General features: G+C 35.0%; 1 protein-coding gene across 1 annotated transcript in view; it reads left to right on the top strand.

The window, feature by feature from the left end:
- Positions 1 to 19,439, top strand: part of FAAH2 (fatty acid amide hydrolase 2) — a gene marked incomplete at its 5' end in the record, with an annotated part of 204,888 nt that overhangs the window by 166,333 nt on the left and 19,116 nt on the right.

Genomic DNA, 19,439 nt, shown 5'->3' with positions numbered 1-19,439 from the left:
TGGAAAACTAAACTTCTTCATCAGTTTTGAAATGAGGGAAATTGTTCTGCAAATTCCATTGGAATGAGAGATAATAACGACCATCATCTGTATAGCATATGAGGGGCTATGCTCAGTGTCCGTTAATCCTCAAAGCAGACTATAAGAACTGTAAGAATAGTCTTATCTCATTTTTCACATAAATAAATTGAGACTCATGAACCCAATGTAGCTAGACAAAAGCCAAGCTGTAACTCTGATAAAAACCTGTGTTCTCTCTATAATGCAATTCTTATTTAATAACTTCTGGTTAACCTCAAAAGTAAATGAAAATCCAAAATGTTTGGAAATTAAACAACATACTTCTAAATAACTGATGAGTCAATGAAAAAAATTCAAAAGGGAACTTTTGAAGTGAAGGGAAACAAAAGAACAATATAACAAAACTTATGGGATGCAGCTAAAGAAGTACTTAGAAGGAAATTTATATCTTCAGATGAGTATAATTGAAGAAAAGATTTAGAATCAATAATCTAAGTTTACACCTTAGCAAACTTGGAAAATGTGGGCAAACTAAACTTAAACCAAGTAGAAGGCAAGGAGACAATAAAGATTAAAGTGGAAATCAGTGAAATAGAAAACACTAAAACAATAGATAAAATCAATGAAACCAAAAGTTTGTTTGAAAATATTAATGAAATTTTCAAATTTTTATCTACATAAAACAAAAATCAATAAAATCAAGAATGGAAAATGTGGCACAAGTACAGTTTTTAATCATATTAAAGAGATTATAAATTAATAATATGAGGAAGTTCATGTAAACAAATTATATAATGTAAGTGAAGTGGAAAGATTCCTAGAGAGACAGAAAAAGACAAAAGTGACTCAAGAAAAAAGGAAAAAGTGAATAGACATATAGCAAGTAAAAAGATTGAATCAGTACTTAAAAATCCCCCCACAAAGAAAAACCCAGGCCTAGATGACTTCACTAGCAAATTCTATCACATTTTTAATGATGACATAATACAAATTTTTTTAAAAACTCTTCTAGAAAATTAAGAAGGAGGGAACAAAAAAAGAAATCTGTAAACCAATATCCCTCATGAATGTAGGTGTAAAAATCTTCAACAAAATATTTTTTTAAATGAAGCCAGGAATATCTAAATAGGATTATATATTTTGACCTAGTGGAATTTATCAAAGGAATGTAAAGTTTGTTTTGTAACAGTGAAAATGCTAGAATTATTCGACCAGTTCAACATGGTCACAAAGTACAAACACATTAAAGTTGATTTTAAAAGTAGAGTAAATAAGGAAGTTGGAGGATTATCCTAAACCTGTAATCTTTTCTTCTCTGATAAGTGAGAGGGAGCATAGTAGAATTTAAAGAAAAAAGACTTGGAGTCACATGGACTTATAATTTAATTCTGGCTCTCCATTTTCTTGTCTGTGTGACCTTGAATCCACTTTTTAAATAAATTTGAACTTCGTATGTGAGAGTGACATCATCAAGATGGCAAAGTAGGAGTTTTCTACTCTCATCTTCCCATAGGACTTCAATTTTGGCAGTCACAGAGACATGAGAGTACCTTTGTGGGAGTCAGGGAGTCCAGCAGATAAGTTCCAATGCACCTTTGGAGCAAAATATTCTTGGACACATTAAAGAGGTAAGATGAACAGTTTCACTTTGCCCCCATCACCCTTCCTCTAACACAGCAAGGGTCAATGACAAGATAGGTTCCTGCAGCCTGTGATTTCTCCAACGAGGAATTGAGAGCATGTGAAGCAGTGCATGACTTCTTCAGTCATGTGGGTTGCTGTCTAAAAGGCCCACCCAGGGGCTTCCCTGGTGGCGCAGTGGTTGAGAATCTGCCTGCCAATGCAGGGGACACGAATTCGAGCCCTGGTCTGGGAAGATCCCACATGCCGTGGAGCAACTAAACCCATGCACCACACCTACTGAGCCTGTGCGTCTGGAGCCTGTGCTCCACAACAAGAGAGGCCACAACAGTGAGAGGCCCGTGCACTGTGATGAAGAGTGGCCCCCACTCACTGCAACTAGAGAAAGCCCTCACACAGAAACGAATACCCAACACAGCAAAAATAAATAAATAAATAAAGTCATCAGCCTGGGGCAAAAAATAAAAAAGTAAAAGGCCCACCCAGATTCTTTCTTTCTTGCCTCACCCAGATTATCAACGTAATCAGCAAGGTGGAAGGACTGGATGAGACTGGGAACATAGTAACCAGGGCTTGGAACATCAAAGGATTGCTATTAACTGCTTCTAAGTTCTTTCTACCAAACCATACACAGAATCCATCAGGAAGCCTGACCTTAAGCTACTGAGGATGCCTCACATGCAGTTCTCTCCCAACTGGCCCATGGGAACACCCAACGTTCTTCACACTTCATCCATGCTCCTCCCACACCCATATGGCCAGCTCTCAGTGCACACTTCTACATAAAGTGATCGTGAGACATTGGAAATGGTTAGCAAGCAAATGCTGAAAGCAGGCCTGACTGCAGGATTGGAAAAAGTCTCATAAACTTGAACATTTCAGGGTGCTGCACTAAAGAAGACAAATGGGAGGTTGTCAACACCCAGCCTGGCTTTGTGGGATTGAGAGAAAACATATAGTTTTAAGAATTCCCCCCAAGAAGAAATAAGATGTGTACAGTTGGCACATTGTAGAAAACGTCTGAGAAAGTCTCAGAATCCCAAGCTAGACTGGCAGGTGAAGGTATCTATCTCTTGAAGCTAGTCAGTAAGGAGTGGAGGAGGTGATTGCTTTTGAAAATGCAAAGACAGTACCATAAGACTTCAAGGAACATGAAAATTCAAGGAAATATGACACCATCAAAGAACAAATAATTTTTCAGTAAATAGACCCCAAAGAAATGAAGTTCTATGGATTGCCTGACAAATAATTCAAAATAATTGTACTACAAGGGAACACATGTAGGCAATTTAACAAAATTGGGGAAACAGTACGTGAACAAAATAAGAGTTGCAACAGAGAGATGGAAATCATACAGAAAAACCAAAACGAAATTCTAGATCTGAAAGATACATTGAATGAAATGAAAAATGCAATAGATGACATCAACAGCAGACTCAATCAAACAAAAGAAAGAAGGAGTGAACTTGCAGATGTGTCATTTGAAATTATACAGTCAGAGGAAAAAAAGAAGAATGAAGAAAGCCTGCATGAATTATGAGACTCCATTAAGTAAACAATATTCTTATTATAGAAGTACTGCAAGGAAAAGAATGTGAGAGAAAGGGACAGAAAGATTATTTAAAGATGTAATGGTTGAAAAATTCACAAATCTGGGGAGAGATATGGACATCCAGGTACATGAAGCTCATAGTTTTCTACAGAGATACAACCCAAAGAGGACTTCTACTGAGACACTTTACTTAAAAATTGTCAAAAGTAGAAAACAAACAAAGAGAGAATTTTGAAAGCAGCAAGAGAACAAACAAACAAACAAAAACAAACCTCATCTCAACAGGGGAACTTCCATGGGGTTATCATCAGATTTTTCAGCAGAAACTTTACAGGTCATGAGAAAGTGGAATGATAAATACAAAGTGCTGAAAGAATAAAAAAAACTGTCAATCTCTTGCCAACTACTTTACCCTGAAAAACTGTCCTTCAGAAATGAAGGAGAGATAAAGTCTTTTCCAGACAAAAACGGAGGGAAGTCAGGACCACTAGACCTGCCTTACAAGAATGCTAAAGAGAGTTCTTGAAGCTCAAATGAAAGGATCCTGATTGGTAACATGAAAATATAAAACTCACTGGTAAATGTAAGCGTAATTAAAATCAGAATTCTTTAATACAGTAATGTGGTGTTTAAATCACTTACCTGTAGTACAAAGGTTAAAAGACAAATATTTTAAACATAATTATAGCTACAATAATTTGGATATTTTATTGTACAATGGATACACATATAAAAATATATAAATCATGACATCAAAAATGTAAAATGTTGGGAGGGGAAAGGATAGAGTTTTTTAATGCCATCAAAGTTAATTGTTATCAGATTAAAATAGACTTATAAGATGTTTTATGTAAGCCTTATGGTAACCACAAAGCGAAAGCCAATTGTAGGTCGGTAAAAGAAAGAAATCTAAGCTTACCACTGTGGCAGATCACTAACTCACAAAGGAAGAGAGAAGAAAAAGAAAAAGGAAAGTAAAAAACAGCTAGAAAACAATTAACAGATTAGAAATAGTAAGTCTTTACCTATCAATAATTACTTTAAATGTAAATGGATTAAATTCTCCAATCAACAGACATAGAGTGTAACACATGTAGAGCACTGTTTAACAACACATGTAAAAATATGCTTGTAAAAATGCCTTGCTTTCTATGTTAAGAAAAGAGTTATTTTCAGGGGGTAGATGTGATGAAAATTCTGTAATGTATATAAAGAAGTGTTTAAGAACATTTCTGGAAAATATATACAGAGTGGAAAAAATATACAGAGTGGCTGAATGAATAAAAATACAAAACTCAACCATATGTTGCCTACAAGAAACTCACTTCAGCCTTAAGGAGGCAAAAAGATTGTAAGTGAAGGGATGGAAAAAATGTTCTGTGTAAATAAAAACCAAAAGTGCAGGATTATTTATACTTAGACAAAAATACTTTATTTCAACAAGTGTAACAAAAGACAAAGAAGGTCATTTTATAACGATAAAGAAGTCATTTTATTAAGAGGATATAATAGTTATTAAAATACATGCCCCACCATCACATCACTTAAATATATGAATCAAATATTAACCGATCTGAAAGATGAAATAGTCAGCAAGCACTAATAGTAGGGGCTTTAATACCACAATTTCACAAATGGGTAGGTCATCCAATCAGAAAATTAATAAAGGATTGAACTAATGCTACACCAAGTGTACCTAACAGACATATACAGAACAAGCAAGCAATAGCAGAATACACATTTTTCTCAACTGCACAGTGAACATTCTCCAGGAGAGATAAATTGTTAGGTCACAAAACAAGTCTTGGGAAACTTAAAGATATTGAAATAATATAAAGTACCTTTTACTAATAATGGTATGAAACTAGAAACCAATAGTGGAGGAAAGCTGGAGAATTTACAAATATGTGAATATTAAACAATACACTCCTAAGCAACCAATGAGTCTTTAAATAATCAAAAGGAAAACCAGAAAAAATATATTGTGACAAATGAAATTGGAACATATCAAAACTTATGGGAAACACAAAAAGTCATTGTTGAGGCAAGTTTATAGTAATAAATGCCTGCTAAGAAAAAAGAAGGATCTCAAATGAACAACCTAACTTTAAGCCTCATGGAAGTAGAACAAGAACAATAAACTAAGCCCAAAGTTAGCAAAAGGAAGAAAATAGCAAATATCAGAGCATCAATAAATGAAATAAAGACTCAAAAATAACAGATAAGATCAAGGATAGCAAAAGTCAGGTTTTTTTTATAAAGATAACACATTAAAAAAGATTTCTAGGTTTTTTTTTAAACTTTGGGTTTATTTACTTATTTATTTATTTATTTATGGCTGTGTTGGGTCTTCGTTTTTGTGCGAGGGCTTTCTCTAGTTGTGGCAAGTGGGGGCCACTCTTCATCGTGGTGCGTGGGCCTCTCATTATTGCGGTGTCTGTTGTTGCAGAGCACAGGCTCCAGATGCACAGGCTCAGTAATTGTGGCTCACGGGCCTAGTTGCTCCGCGGTATGTGGGATCTTCCCAGACCAGGGTTTGAACCCGTGTCCCCTGCACTGGCAGGCAGATTCTCAACCACTGCGCCACCAGGGAAGCCCCCTAGGTGTTTTAAAAAATAAAAATCCTTAGCTAGACTAAAAGAAAAGAGAAAATCAAATAAATTCAGAAATGAATGAGAAGACATTATAACTGATAACACAGAAATGCAAAGGGTCATAAGAGACTAGTATGAACAATTATATGCCAACGAATTGCATAACCGAGAAGAAATGAAAAATTCCTATAAACATACAATCTTGAATCATGAAGAAATAGAAAATGTGAATAGACCTAGAACTAGTAGAGAAATTCAATCAATAATCATAAAATTCCCCAACACAGAAGTGTTGAGGGATAGATAACTTCCCTGGTTATTTCTATCCAATATTTAAAGACAAATAACACCAATATTTCTCAAATTCTTCCAAAAAATTGAAGAGGAGGGAACACTTAATAAACACATTTTATGAGGACAGTGTTAACCTGATTTTTAAAAAAAGCCAGACAAAGAAAATACAAGAAAATAAAATTACAGACCAATATCTCTTACGAATATAGATACAAAAATCCTCAACAAAATACTATCAAATACAACTCAATAGTACTTTAAGTGGATCATGCACCATGATAAAAAGGGATTTATCCCTGGGATACAAGGATTGTTCAATGTAACATTGTTTTATGCAAAACAATAAACAGGATATACCACATTAACAGAATGAAAATAAAAATCATATTATCATTTTAATAAATGCAGAAAAAATTGAGAAAATTCCACATCCTTGTATGATAAAAAACTCTCAAGAAACTAAATGTAGAAGAAATGTTCCTCAACAGACTAAAGGCCATGTATCATAATATTATATTTAACTGGTTAAAGCTAAAGGCTTTCCTCTTAGATCAGCACCAAGAAAATGATGCCTAATCTCAAGACTTCTACTCAATATAGTACTGAAAACCTATGTAGAGCAATTAGACATGACAAAGAAGTAAATAGCATCCAAATCAGAAGAGAAGAGGTAAAATTGTCTTAGTTTGCAGATATCATGGTCTTATATGTAGAAGATGATAAAAATTCAACAAAATTGCTGTAAGAACTAATAAATAAATTCAATTAAGTTACAGGTACAACATCAGTATTAAAAAAATCAGTTGTGTTTCTGTATATTATCAACAAACTATCTGAAAGAGAGCTTGAGAAAGCAATCACATTTTCAATTGCATCAAAAATAATAAAATAATTAGGATTAAATGTAACCAGGGAGGTGAATGAGATGTAAACTGAAAACTGTGACATTGAACCAAACTAAAAAAGACACAAATTAATGAGAGTTTATCTCATGTACTTGGATTAGAAGAATTAATATTGTTATAATGATCATACTACCCAAAGTGACCTACAGATTCAATGGAATCACTGTCTAGATTCCAATGACATCTTTTCACAGAAATAGAAGAAACAATCCTAAATTTTGTATGAAACCAGAAAAGGCACTGTATAGCTAAAGTACTTTTGAGACTAAAAAAAAAAGCTGAGACATGACACTTCCTGACTTCAAACTATATTACAAACTATTGTAATCAAAACAGTATGATACTGGTATAAAACAGGTTCATGGACCAATGGAACAGAATCAAAAGCCCAGAAATGAACCCATGCAACTAATCTCTGAGAAGGGTGTCAAAAACACACAATAGGGAAAGGTTAGTTTTTTTCATTAAATTGTGTTGGGAAAACTGTATATCCACAAGTAAAAGAGTGAAACGGGATCCCTGTCTGACACAACTCATAAAATTTAACTTGAAGTGGATTAAAGACCAAAAGCTCCTTCACATTGGTCTTGGCAATTATTTTATAAATACAATACCAAAACACAGGCAATAAGAGCAAAAATAAAGTGGGACTACTTCAAACTAAAAAGCTGCTGCACAGCAAAGGAAAAAAATAAAAAAAAATAATAAGGATCAATCTAGAGGATGGCTGGAAATATTTGTAAACTGTATACCTGATAAAGGGTTAATATCTAAAATATATAAGGAATTCATACAACTTAATAGCAAAAAACAAATAATCCAATTTTTTAAATGGTCAAATGACCTGAATAGACATTTTTCCAAAGAAGACATATAAATGACCAACAGGTTCATGAAAAAGTTTTCAACATCACTAATCATCAGGGAAATGAAAATTAATGCCATAATGAGAAATCACCTCACACGTGTTAGGATGGCTATTATTGATAACAGAGTGATAAGAAGTGTTGGGAAGGATTTGGAGAAAATGGAACCCTTGTACAGTATTGGAGGGAATGCAAATTGGTACAACCATTATGGAAAATAGTATGGTGCTTCCTTAAAATTTAAAGGTAGAACTATGATATGATCCAGTATTTCCACATCTGGGTATATCTGAATGAAACAAAATCAGTATCTTGAAGAGATATCTGCATTCCCATGTTCATTGCAGCATTATTCACAATAGCCAAGATAGGAAATAACCTAAATGTCTGTGGATAGTTTAATGGATAAATAATGTATGATATATACACACACAGACATAATGGAATATTGTTCATACATTAAAAAGAAGGCAGTCTTGCCATTCGTGACAACATAGATGAACCTTGAGGGCATTAGGCTAAGTTAAGTAAACCAGACAGAGAAAGCCAAACTCCTAGAAACAGAGAGTGGAATGTTGGTTGCCAGGAGGTGGGGGTGGGGGAAAATTGTCAAAGTCTACAAGTTGAATAAGTACTGAGAATGTAACTTACATTATGGTGACTTTAGTTAATAATAATATATTGTTTACTTGAAATTTGCTTAGAGAGTAGATCATAAGAATTCTTACAAAAAAGGCAATGTATACACTAATTATCTTGATGTAGTAAATATTTCACAATATATTCATATATTGAATCATTATGTTGGATGATTTAAATATATACAATTTTACTTGTGAAGTATACTTCAGAAAAGGTGAAAAATCTTCTTAATGTGGAAATAATTTCAAACTAATACAAAAATTGAAAGAATAACACCAATAATTCTAATATATCCATTATCTAGATTAATCAATTGTTGATATTTTTCCACATTTGTTTAATTTCTCTGTTCCCTTTTCATGGCCTTGCATTTTCCTCCCCTATCCCCTCTCTTCCACTCTTTCTCTCTCTCTCTTTGCCTTTTTCTCCCTCCTTCCTTCTCTCTCACTCTCTCTTGTTTACTCCTAAATAATTCAGCAGTCTGTTTCTTAAGAACAAGAACTCATTTTTACATAAGCACATTATAGTTGTAAAATTCTGTAAATTTAACATTAAAATGATACTATTATCTAATTGACAGTCAATATTCTAATTTCATTAATTGTTGCAATAATATCCTTCATAGATATCTTTTTCCTCATCAATGATCCTATCTATGATCACATATTGAAATAATTCTAAATCTCTTTTGTGTTCTTTAATTTGAGGCAGTTTCTCATTCCTTCTCTGTCTTTCATGATATTAACATTTTTGAAGAATACCAGCCATTTCTTTTGTAGAATGTTCCTAGTTTGGATTTGTCTAGATTTTCTTTATGATTAGATTAAGTTCATGCATTTTGTTGAAATTTTGCAGGTGAGAGGAATCATTTCTTTTTTTAATTGAAATATATTTGATATATAACATTGCGTAAATTTAAGGTGTACAACATGATAATTTGACACATTTATATACTATGATATGATTGCCATTGTAGCAAGAATTAGCACCTCTATCACATTACAAGTTACCGTTTCTTTTTAGATGTTGGAATAATTAAGTTCTAAGTCTCTTAGCAAATTTGATGATTATAACACAATATTGTTGTCTATATTCACTACACTTTCTATCAGATATCTAGGACTTACTACTTGTAAGTTTGTACCATTAAGCAACATCTGTCCTATCACCCACCCAATCCCCTGGTAACCACCAATTTATTCTCTATTTCTATGAGTCTGGCTTTTTGAGATTGATTCTACATATGAGTGATGCCATATAGTATTTGTTTTTCTCTGATTTATCTCACTTAGCATAATGTCCTCAAGGTCTGAACGTATTGTTGCAAATGACAGGGTGTCTTTCTTTCTCACGGCTGAATAATATCCGAGTGTGTGTATCTATAACTATAGCTATATCTATAGCTATATCATCATATCTTCTTTATCCATTCATCATTGATGGGTTCTAGTTTCCATATTTTGGCTATTGTGAATAATGCTACAGTAAACATGAGAGTGAATATATCTATTTGATAACCTGTTTCTATTTCCTTAGGGTTATATATCCAGAAATGGAATTGCTGGATCATAGGTAGAACTATTTTTAATTTTTTGAGGAAACTCCATACTCTTTTCCATGTATCTGAGACAATTTATACTCCCACCAACAGTGAACAAGGGTTCACCTATTTCCACACCCTGGCCAACAATTGTTATCTCCCATCTTCCTGATGACAGCCATCCTAACAGGTGTGAGGTGATATTATATTGTGGCTTTGATTTGCATTTTCCTGATGATTAGTGATGTTGAGCATGTTTTAATAGACCTGTTGGCCATTTGGATATCTTCTTTGGAAAAAATGTTGATTTAGTTCTTCTGCCCATTTTAAATTGTTTGGTTTTTGTTACTGAGTTGTATGAGTTCTTTATATATTTTGGATATTAGCCCCTTATCCAATATATGGTTTACAAAAATTTCTCCCATCTGTAGGGTCCCTTTCCTTTTAGTAATTCTTTATTTTCCAGTGCAGAAACTGTTACGTTTGATATAGTCCTGGTTATTGATTTTTGCTTTTGTTTTTTGTGCTTTTGGTGTCATAGTCCAAAAATCATTGCAAAACCAACGTCAAGGAGCTTCTTCCCCACTTTTTCTTCTAGGAATTTTATGATATTTGTCTTATGTTTAAGTCTTTGATTCACTGCAAGTTAACTTATGTTGTTGGTGTAAGAGAAGTTTCCAATTTCACTTTTCTGATGTTTTTAAACAGTTTTCCCAATACCATTTGTTGAAGAGACTATCCTTTCCCTATTGGGTGTTCTTGGGCCTTTGTCAAATATTTGTTGACCATATATGCAGGGGTTTAATTATGGGTTGTCAATTCCATCATTGGTCTATATGTCTCTCTTTATGCCAGTACCATACTGTTTTTATTATTACAACTTTACAGTGTAGTTTGAAATCAGGAATTGTGATGTCTTTTGCTTTGTTATTTCTTCTCAGGATTATGTTGTCTATTCAGGTCCTTTTGAGGTCCCATACAAATATTACTATTGTTTTTTCTATTTCTGTCAAGAATGCTAAGGGAATTTGCATATGAATTGTACTGAATTTATAGATGGCTTGGCTTTGTATGAACATTTTAACAGTATTTATTCTTTCAATCCATGCACATGGGATGTCTTTCCGTTTGATTGTCATCTATTTCTTTCAACAAAATCTTAGTTTTTGTTGGGCAGATCTTTTACTTCCATGGTTAAATTTGTTCTGAGGTATTTTATTGCTTGATGCTATTGTGAATGGGAAAGTATTTTATTGTTCCTTTCAGAAAGTTCATTATTCATGCAGAGAAATGCAACAGGTTTTTGTATGTTGATTTTATATCCTGCAATTTTACTGAAAGTGTTGAGAAGTTCTAACAGATTTTTTCATTTAATCTTTGGGATTTTCTATATATAAAATCCTATCATCTGCAAGTAGTGACAATCTTGTTTCTTCTTTTTTGATTTTGAAGCCTTTTATTTTTTGCCTTCTGTAATTAATTGCTTTAGCTATCACTTCCACTACTACATTGAATAAGAGTGGTGAGAGTGAGCATCCTTGTTTTGACCTTATCCTAGAGGAAAAGCTTCAACTTTTTCACCATTAAGTATAATGTTAACTATGTTTGTCATATTTGTCCTTTATTAGGTTGAGGGATGTTCCTTCTATCCAATCTGTTGACTTTTTTTTTTAATCACGAATTGATGTTCTTTGTCAAATGATTTTTCTGCATCTGTTTCAATGGTCATGTGATTTTTATCTTTCATTTTATTAATGGCATGTATTACATTTATTGATTTGTTTATGTTGAATTATCCCTGTATCCAAGGGATAAATTCCACTTGGTCATTGTGTATAATACTTTCAATTTCAACATAATACTTGAATTTGGTTTGCTTATTTTGCATCTATATTCACAAGGAATATTGGTCACTAGTTTTCTTTTTTTGTAGTATCCTTATTTGGCTTTGGTGACAAGGTAATGCTGACCTCGTACAAAGAGTTTAGAAGTATTTCCTCCTCTTCAATTTTTTGCAAGAGTTTGAGAAGGATTTGCATTAATTCTACATTACATGTTTTGTAGAATTAGCCAATGAAGCTGTGTTGTCCTATGGCTTTTCTGTGTTGGGGGGATTTTCATTATGAATTCAGTCTCTACTCATTATTCATCTGCATAGATTTCTTATCTTATCCTGATTGAGTCTTGGTAGGTTGTGTGTCTCCAGGAATTTATCCCATTTCTTCTATCTAATCTGCTGGCATATAATTGTTAATAGTAGTCTTGTATGATGCTATATGGTTCTGTGGTATCAGTTTTAAACTCTATTCTTTCATTTAAATTTTATTTGAATTCTCTTTTTCTTAGTCTACCTAAATTTTTGTCCTTTGTTTATCCCTTTCAAAACCAGCTCTTAACTTTGTTGATTAATTCTGTTGTTTTTATGGTCTCTATTTCATTTATTTATGCTTTTATATTTAATATTTCCTTCTCTCTGCTAACTTTGAGTTAATTTCTTTTTTTTCCCTTGAGGTTTAAAGTTAAGTTGATTATTTGAGATCATTCTTTATTTGTAATATATGCTTTGATTGCTATAAACATTCCTCTCAGAACTGCTTTGGCAACATATCCTAGGATTTGATATGTTGTATTTCTATTTTTATTTTATTTTTTTGGAGTATAATTGCTTTACAATGTTGTGTTAGTTTCTGCTGTACAGTGAAGTGCATCAGATATAAGTATACATATGTCCCCCTCCTCTTGGACCGCCCCCACACCCTCATCCCACCCATCTAAGTCATCACAGAGCAGCAAGCTGAGTTCCCTGTGCTGTGCAGCAGGTTCCCAATAGTTATCTATATTACACATGGTAGTATATTTATGTCAAACCTAATCTCCCACTTCATCCCACTCTCCCTTCCCACCTCATGTCCACACATTCATTCTCTACATCTGCATTTCTATCCCTACCCTGTAAATATGTTCATCTGTACCATTTTGCTAGATTCCACATATATGCATTAATATAGGATATTTGTTTTCTCCTTCTGACATACTTCACTCTGTATGACAGACTCTAGGTCCATCCACATCTCTACAAATGACCCAATTACATTTCTTTTCATGGCTGAGTAATATTCCATTATATATAGGTACCACACCTTCTTTACCCATTCATGTGTCAAAGAACATTTATGTGGTTTCCATGTCCAGGCTTTCGTAAATAGTGCTGCAATGAACATTGGGGTACATGTGTCTTTTTAAATTATGGTTTTCTCAGGGTATATGCCCAGGAGTGGGATTGCTGGGTCATATGGTAGTTCTATTTTTAGGTTTATAAGGAACCTCCATACTGTTCTCCACAGTGGCTCTATCAATTTACATTGCCATCAACAGTGCAAGAGGGTACCCGTTTCTCCAAACCCTCTCCAGCATTTATTGTTTTGTAGGTTTTTTGATGATGGCCACTTTGACCAGTGGGAGGTGATACCTCATTGTGGGTTTTTTTTTTAATTAATAAATTAATTTTTTAATTTTTAAAAAATTTTTAAAAAATAAAAAAAAAGAAGCTGAGTCTCCTGTGCATCGACTTCAACAAGAACCTGAACGGGGACGTGACCTTCCTGCCATTCACGTGCGAGGAGCTGGCTGTGTGTGGGCCCCGCGGGGTAGTCGAGAGGCGTCCGTGTGCCCTGCCCCCGGGAGGGCCTTCTTCTCCTGAAGCACTCAGAGTGTTTGGGTCCCAAGGTTCTGGATCCATCCTAGGGGAAGATGGCGGTCTGTCTACCAAGATTCTGACCCGAAGGAGGTTGTCCCTTGAGACCCAGCCCCGCCCCTGCTCTCTGTGATGTTTCTTTATTTTTTTTTAAACATCTTTATTGAAGTATAATTGCTTTACAATGGTGTGTTAGTTTCTGCTTTACAAAAAAGTGAATCAGTTATACATATACATATGTTCCCATTTCTCTTCCCTCTTGCATCACCCTCCCTCCCACCCTCCCCACCCCACCCCTCTAGGTGGTCACAAAGCACCAAGTTGATCTCCCTGTGCTATGCGGCTGCTTCCCACTAGCTATCTATTTTACATTTGGTAGTGTATATATTCCCATGACACTCTCTCACCCTGTCACATCTCACCCCTCCCCCTCCCCATATCCTCAAGTCCATTCTCTAGTAGGTCTGTGTCTTTATTCCTGTCTTGCCACTAGGTTCTTCATGGCCTTCTTTTTCCCCTTAGATTCCATATATATGTGTTAGCATACTGTATTTGTTTTTCTCTTTCTGACTTACTTCACTCTGTATGACAGACTCTAACTCCATCCACCTCATTACAAATACCTCCATTTCATTTCTTTTTATGGCTGAGTAATATTCCATTGTATATATGTGCCACCTCTTCGTTATCCATTCATCCGATGATGGACACGTAGGTTGCTTCCATGTCCTGGCTATTGTAAATAGAGATGCAATGAACATTTTGGTACATGACTCTTTTTGAACTATGGTTTTCTCAGGGTATATGCCAAGTAGTGGGATTGTTGGGTCATATGGTAGTTCTATTTGTAGTTTTTTAAGGAACCTCCATACTGTTCTCCATAGTGGCTGTATCAATTTACATTCCCACCAGCAGTGCAAGAGGGTTCCCTTTCCTCCACACCCTCTCCAGCATTTATTGTTTCCAGATTTTTTGATGATGGCCATTCTGACCGGTGTGAGATGATATCTCATTGTAGTTTTGATTTGCATTTCTCAAATGATTAATGATGTTGAGCATTCTTTCATGTGTCTGTTGGCAATCTGTATACCTTCTTTGGAGAAATGTCTATTTAGGTCTTCTGCCCATTTTTGGATTGGGTTGTTCGTTTTTTTGTTATTGAGCTGCATGAGCTGCTTGTAAATCTTGGAGATTAATCCTTTGTCAGTTGCTTCATTTGCAAATATTTTCTCCCATTCTGAGGGTTGTCTTTTGGTCTTGTTTATGGTTTCCTTTGCTGTGCAAAAGCTTTTAAGTTTCATTAGGTCCCATTTGTTTATTTGTGTTCTTATTTCCATTTCTCTAGGAGCTGGGTCAAAAAGAATCTTGCTGTGATTTAAGTCATAGAGTGTTCTGCCTATGTTTTCCTCTAAGAGTTTGATAGTGTCTGGCCTTACACTTAGGTCTTTAATCCATTTTGAGTTTATTTTTGTGCATGGTGTCAGGGAGTGTTCTAATTTCATACTTTTACATGTAGCTGTCCAATTTTCCAAGCACCATTTATTGAAGAGGCTGTCTTTTCTCCACTGTATATGCTTGCCTCCTTTATCAAAGATAAGGTGAACATATATGCGTGGGTTTATCTCTGGGCTTTCTATCCTGTTCCTTTGATCTATATTTCAGTTTTTGTGCCAGTACCAAACTGTGTTGATTACTGTAGCTTTGTAATATAGTCTGAAGTCAGGGAGCCTGATTCCTCCAGCTCCATTTTTCATTCTCAAGATTGCTTTGGCTATTCGGGGTCTTTTGTGTTTCCATACAAATTGTGAATTTTTTTGTTCTAGTTCTGTGAAAAATGCCAGTGGTAGTTTGGTAGGGATTGCATTGAATCTGTAGATTGCTATGGGTAGTAGAGTCATTTTCACAATGTTGATTCTTCCAATCCAAGAACATGGTATATCTCTCCATCTATTTGTATCATCTTTAATTTCTTTCATCAGTGTCTTATAATTTTCTGCATACAGGTCTTTTGTCTCCTTAGGTAGGTTTATTCCTAGATACTTTATTCTTTTTGTTGAAATGGTAAACGGGAGTGTTTTCTTAATTTCACTTTCAGATTTTTCGTCATCAGTGTATAGAAATGCAAGAGATTTCTGTGCATTAATTTTGTATCCTGCTACTTTACCAAATTCATTGATTAGCTCTAGTAGTTTTCTGGTAGCATCTTTAGGATTCTCTATGTATAATATCATGTCATCTGCAAACAGTGACAGCTTTACTTCTTCTTTTCCGATTTGGATTCCTTTTATTTCTTTTTCTTCTCTGATTGCTGTGGCTAACACTACCAAAACTATGTTGAATAATAGTGGTGAGAGTGGGCAACCTTGTCTTGTTCCTGATCTTAGGGGAAATGGTTTCAGTTTTTCACCATTGAGGAAAATGTTGGCTGTGGGTTTGAAATATATGGCCTTTACTATGTTGAGGAAAGTTCCCACTATGTGTACTTTCTGCAGGGTTTTTATCATAAATAGGTGTTGAATTTTGTCGAAAGCTTTCTCTGCATCTATTGAGATGATCATATAGTTTTTCTCCTTCAGTTTGTTAATATGGTGTATCACGTTGATTGTTTTGCGCATATCGAAGAATCCTTGCATTCCTGGGATAAACCCCACTTGATCATCGTGTATGATCCTTTTAATGTGCTGTTGGATTCTGTTTGCTAGTATTTTGTTGAGGATTTTTGCATCTATGTTCATCAGTGATATTGGCCTGTAGTTTTCTTTCTTTGTGACATCTTTGTCTGGTTTTGGTATCAGGGTGATGGTGGCCTTCTAGAATGAGTTTGGGAGTGTTCCTCTCTCTGCAATATTTTGGAAGAGTTTGAGAAGGATAGGTGTTAGCTCTTCTCTAAATGTTTGATAGAATTCACCTGTGAAGCCATCTGGTCCTGGGCTTTTGTTTGTTGGAAGGTTTTTAATCACAGTTTCAATTTCAGTGCTTGTGATTGGTCTGTTCATATTTTCTATTTCTTCCTGGTTCAGTCTCGGCAGTTTGTGCATTTCTAAGAATCTGTCCATTTCTTCCAGGTTGTCCATTTTATTAGCATAGAGTTTCTAGTAGTAATCTCTCATGATTGTTTGTATTTCTGCAGTGTCAGTGGTTACTTCTCCTTTTTCATTTCTAATTCTATTGATTTGAGTCTTCTCCCTTTTTCTATTGATGAGTCTGGCTAATGGTTTATCAATTTTGTTTATCTTCTCAAAGAACCAGCTTTTAGTTTCATTGATCTTTGCTATTGTTTCCTTCATTTCTTTTTCATTTATTTCTGATCTGATCTTTATGATTTCTTTCCTTATGCTAGCTTTGGGGTTTTTTTGTTCTTCTTTCTCTAATTGCTTCAGGTGGAACGTTAGGTTGTTTATACGAGATGTTTCCTGTTTCTTGAGGTAGGCTTGTATTGCTATAAACTTCCCTCTTAGCACTGCTTTTGCTGCGTCCCATAGGTTTTGGGTCGTCGTGTCTCCATTGCCATTTGTTTCTAGGTATTTTTTGATTTCCCCTTTGATTTCTTCAGTGATCACTTCCTTATTAAACAGTGTATTGTGTAGCCTCCATGTGTTTGTATTTTTTACAGATCTTTTCCTGTAATTGATATCTAGTCTCATAGTGTTGTGGTCGGAAAAGATACTTGATACGATTTCAATTTTCTTAAATTAACCAAGGTTTGACTTGTGACCCAAGATATGATCTATCCTGGAGAATGTTCCATGAGCACTTGAGAAAAATGTGTATTCTGTTGTGTTTGGGTGGAATGTCCTATAAATATCAATTAAGTTCATCTTGTTTAATGTATCTTTTAACGCTTGTGTTTCCTTTTTTATTTTCATTTTGGATGATATGTCCATTGGTGAAAGTGGGGTGTTAAAGTCCCCTACTATGATTGTGTTGCTGTCGATTTCCCCTTTTATGGCTGTTAGTATTTGCCTTATGTATTGAGGTGCTCCTATGTTGGGTGCATAAATATTTACAATTGTTATACCTTCCTCTTGGATCGATCCCTTGATCATTATATAGTGTCCTTCTTTGTCTCTTGTAATAGTCTTTATTTTACAGTCTATTTTGTCTGATATGAGAATTGCTACTCCAGCTTTCTTTTGATTTCCATTTACATGGAATATCTTTTTCCATCACATCACTTTCAGTCTGTATGTCTCTCGAGGTCTGAAGTGGGTCTCTTGTAGACAGCATATATATGGGTCTTGTTTTTGTATCCATTCAGCCAGCTTGTGTCTTTCGGTGGGAGCATTTAATCCATTTACATTGAAGGTAATTATCGATATGTATGTTCCTATTCCCATTTTCTTAAATGTTTTCGGTTTGTCATTGTAGGTGTTTTCCTTCTCTTGTGTTTTTGCCTAGAGAAGTTCCTTTAGCATTTGTTGTAAAGCTGGTTTGGTGGTGCTGAACTCTCTCAGCTTTTGCTTGTCTGTAAAGGTTTTAATTTCTCCATCAAATCTGAATGAGATCCTTGCTGGGTAGATTAATCTTGGTTGTAGGTTTTTCTCCTTCATCACTTTAAGTATATCCTGCCACTCCCTTCTGGCTTGCAGAGTTTCTGCTGAAAGATCAGATGTTAACCTTATGGGGATTCCCTTGTGTGTTATTTGTTGTTTTTCCCTTTCTGCTTTTAATATGTTTTCTTTATATTTAATTTTTGACAGTTTGATTAATATGTGTCTTGGCGTGTTTCTCCTTGGATTTATCCTGTATGGGACTCTCTGTGCTTCCAGGATTTGATTAACTATTTCCTTTCCCATATTAGGGAAGTTTTCAACTATAATCTCTTCAAATATTTTCTCAGTCCCTTTCTTTTTCTCTTCTTCTTCTGGGACCCCTATAATTCGAATGTTGGTGTGTTTAATGTTGTCCCAGAGGTCTCTGAGACTGTCCTCAGTTCTTTTCATTCTTTTTTCTTTACCTTGCTCTGCAGTAGTTATTTCCACCATTTTATTTTCCAGGTCACTTATCCGTTCTTCTGCCTCAGTTATTCTGCTATTGATCCCATCTAGAGTATTTTTAATTTCATTTTTTGTGTTTTTCATCGTTGCTTGATTTTTCTTTAGTTCTTCTATGTCCTTGTTAAATGTTTCTTGCATTTTGTCTATTCTATTTCCAAGATTTTGGATCATCCTTACTATCATTATTCTGAACTCTTTTTCATGTAGACTACCTATTTCCTCTTCATTTGTTAGGTCTGGTGTGTTTTGACCCTGCTCCTTCATCTGCTGTGTGTTTTTCTGTCTTCTCATTTTGCTTACCTTACTGTGTTTGGGGTCTCCTTTTTGCAGGCTGCAGGTTCTTAGTTCCTGTTGTTTTTGGTATCTGTTCCCAGTGGCTAAGGTTGGTTCAGTGGGTTGTGTAGGCTTCCTGGTGGAGGGGACTAGTGCCTGTGTTCTGGTGGATGAGGCTGGATCTTGTTTTGCTGGTGGGCAGGTCCACGTCTGGGGTTGTACTTTGTGGTGTCTTTGGCTTTATTATGGTTTTAGGCAGCCTCTCTGCTAATGGATGGGGCTGTGTTCCTGTCTTGCTAGTTGTTTGGCATAGGGTGTCCAGCACGGTAGCTTTCTGGTCATTGAGTGAAGCTGGGTCTTGATGTTGAGATGTAGATCTCTGAGAGATTTTCGCCGTTTGGTATTATGTGGAGCTGGGAG

This window comes from Balaenoptera borealis (assembly GCF_965194805.1).
Source record: "Balaenoptera borealis genome assembly, chromosome: X".
Classification (NCBI taxonomy): domain Eukaryota; kingdom Metazoa; phylum Chordata; class Mammalia; order Artiodactyla; family Balaenopteridae; genus Balaenoptera; species Balaenoptera borealis.
The sequence above is the reverse complement of the archived record's forward strand: the minus strand, read 5'-3'. Positions and strand labels throughout refer to the sequence as shown.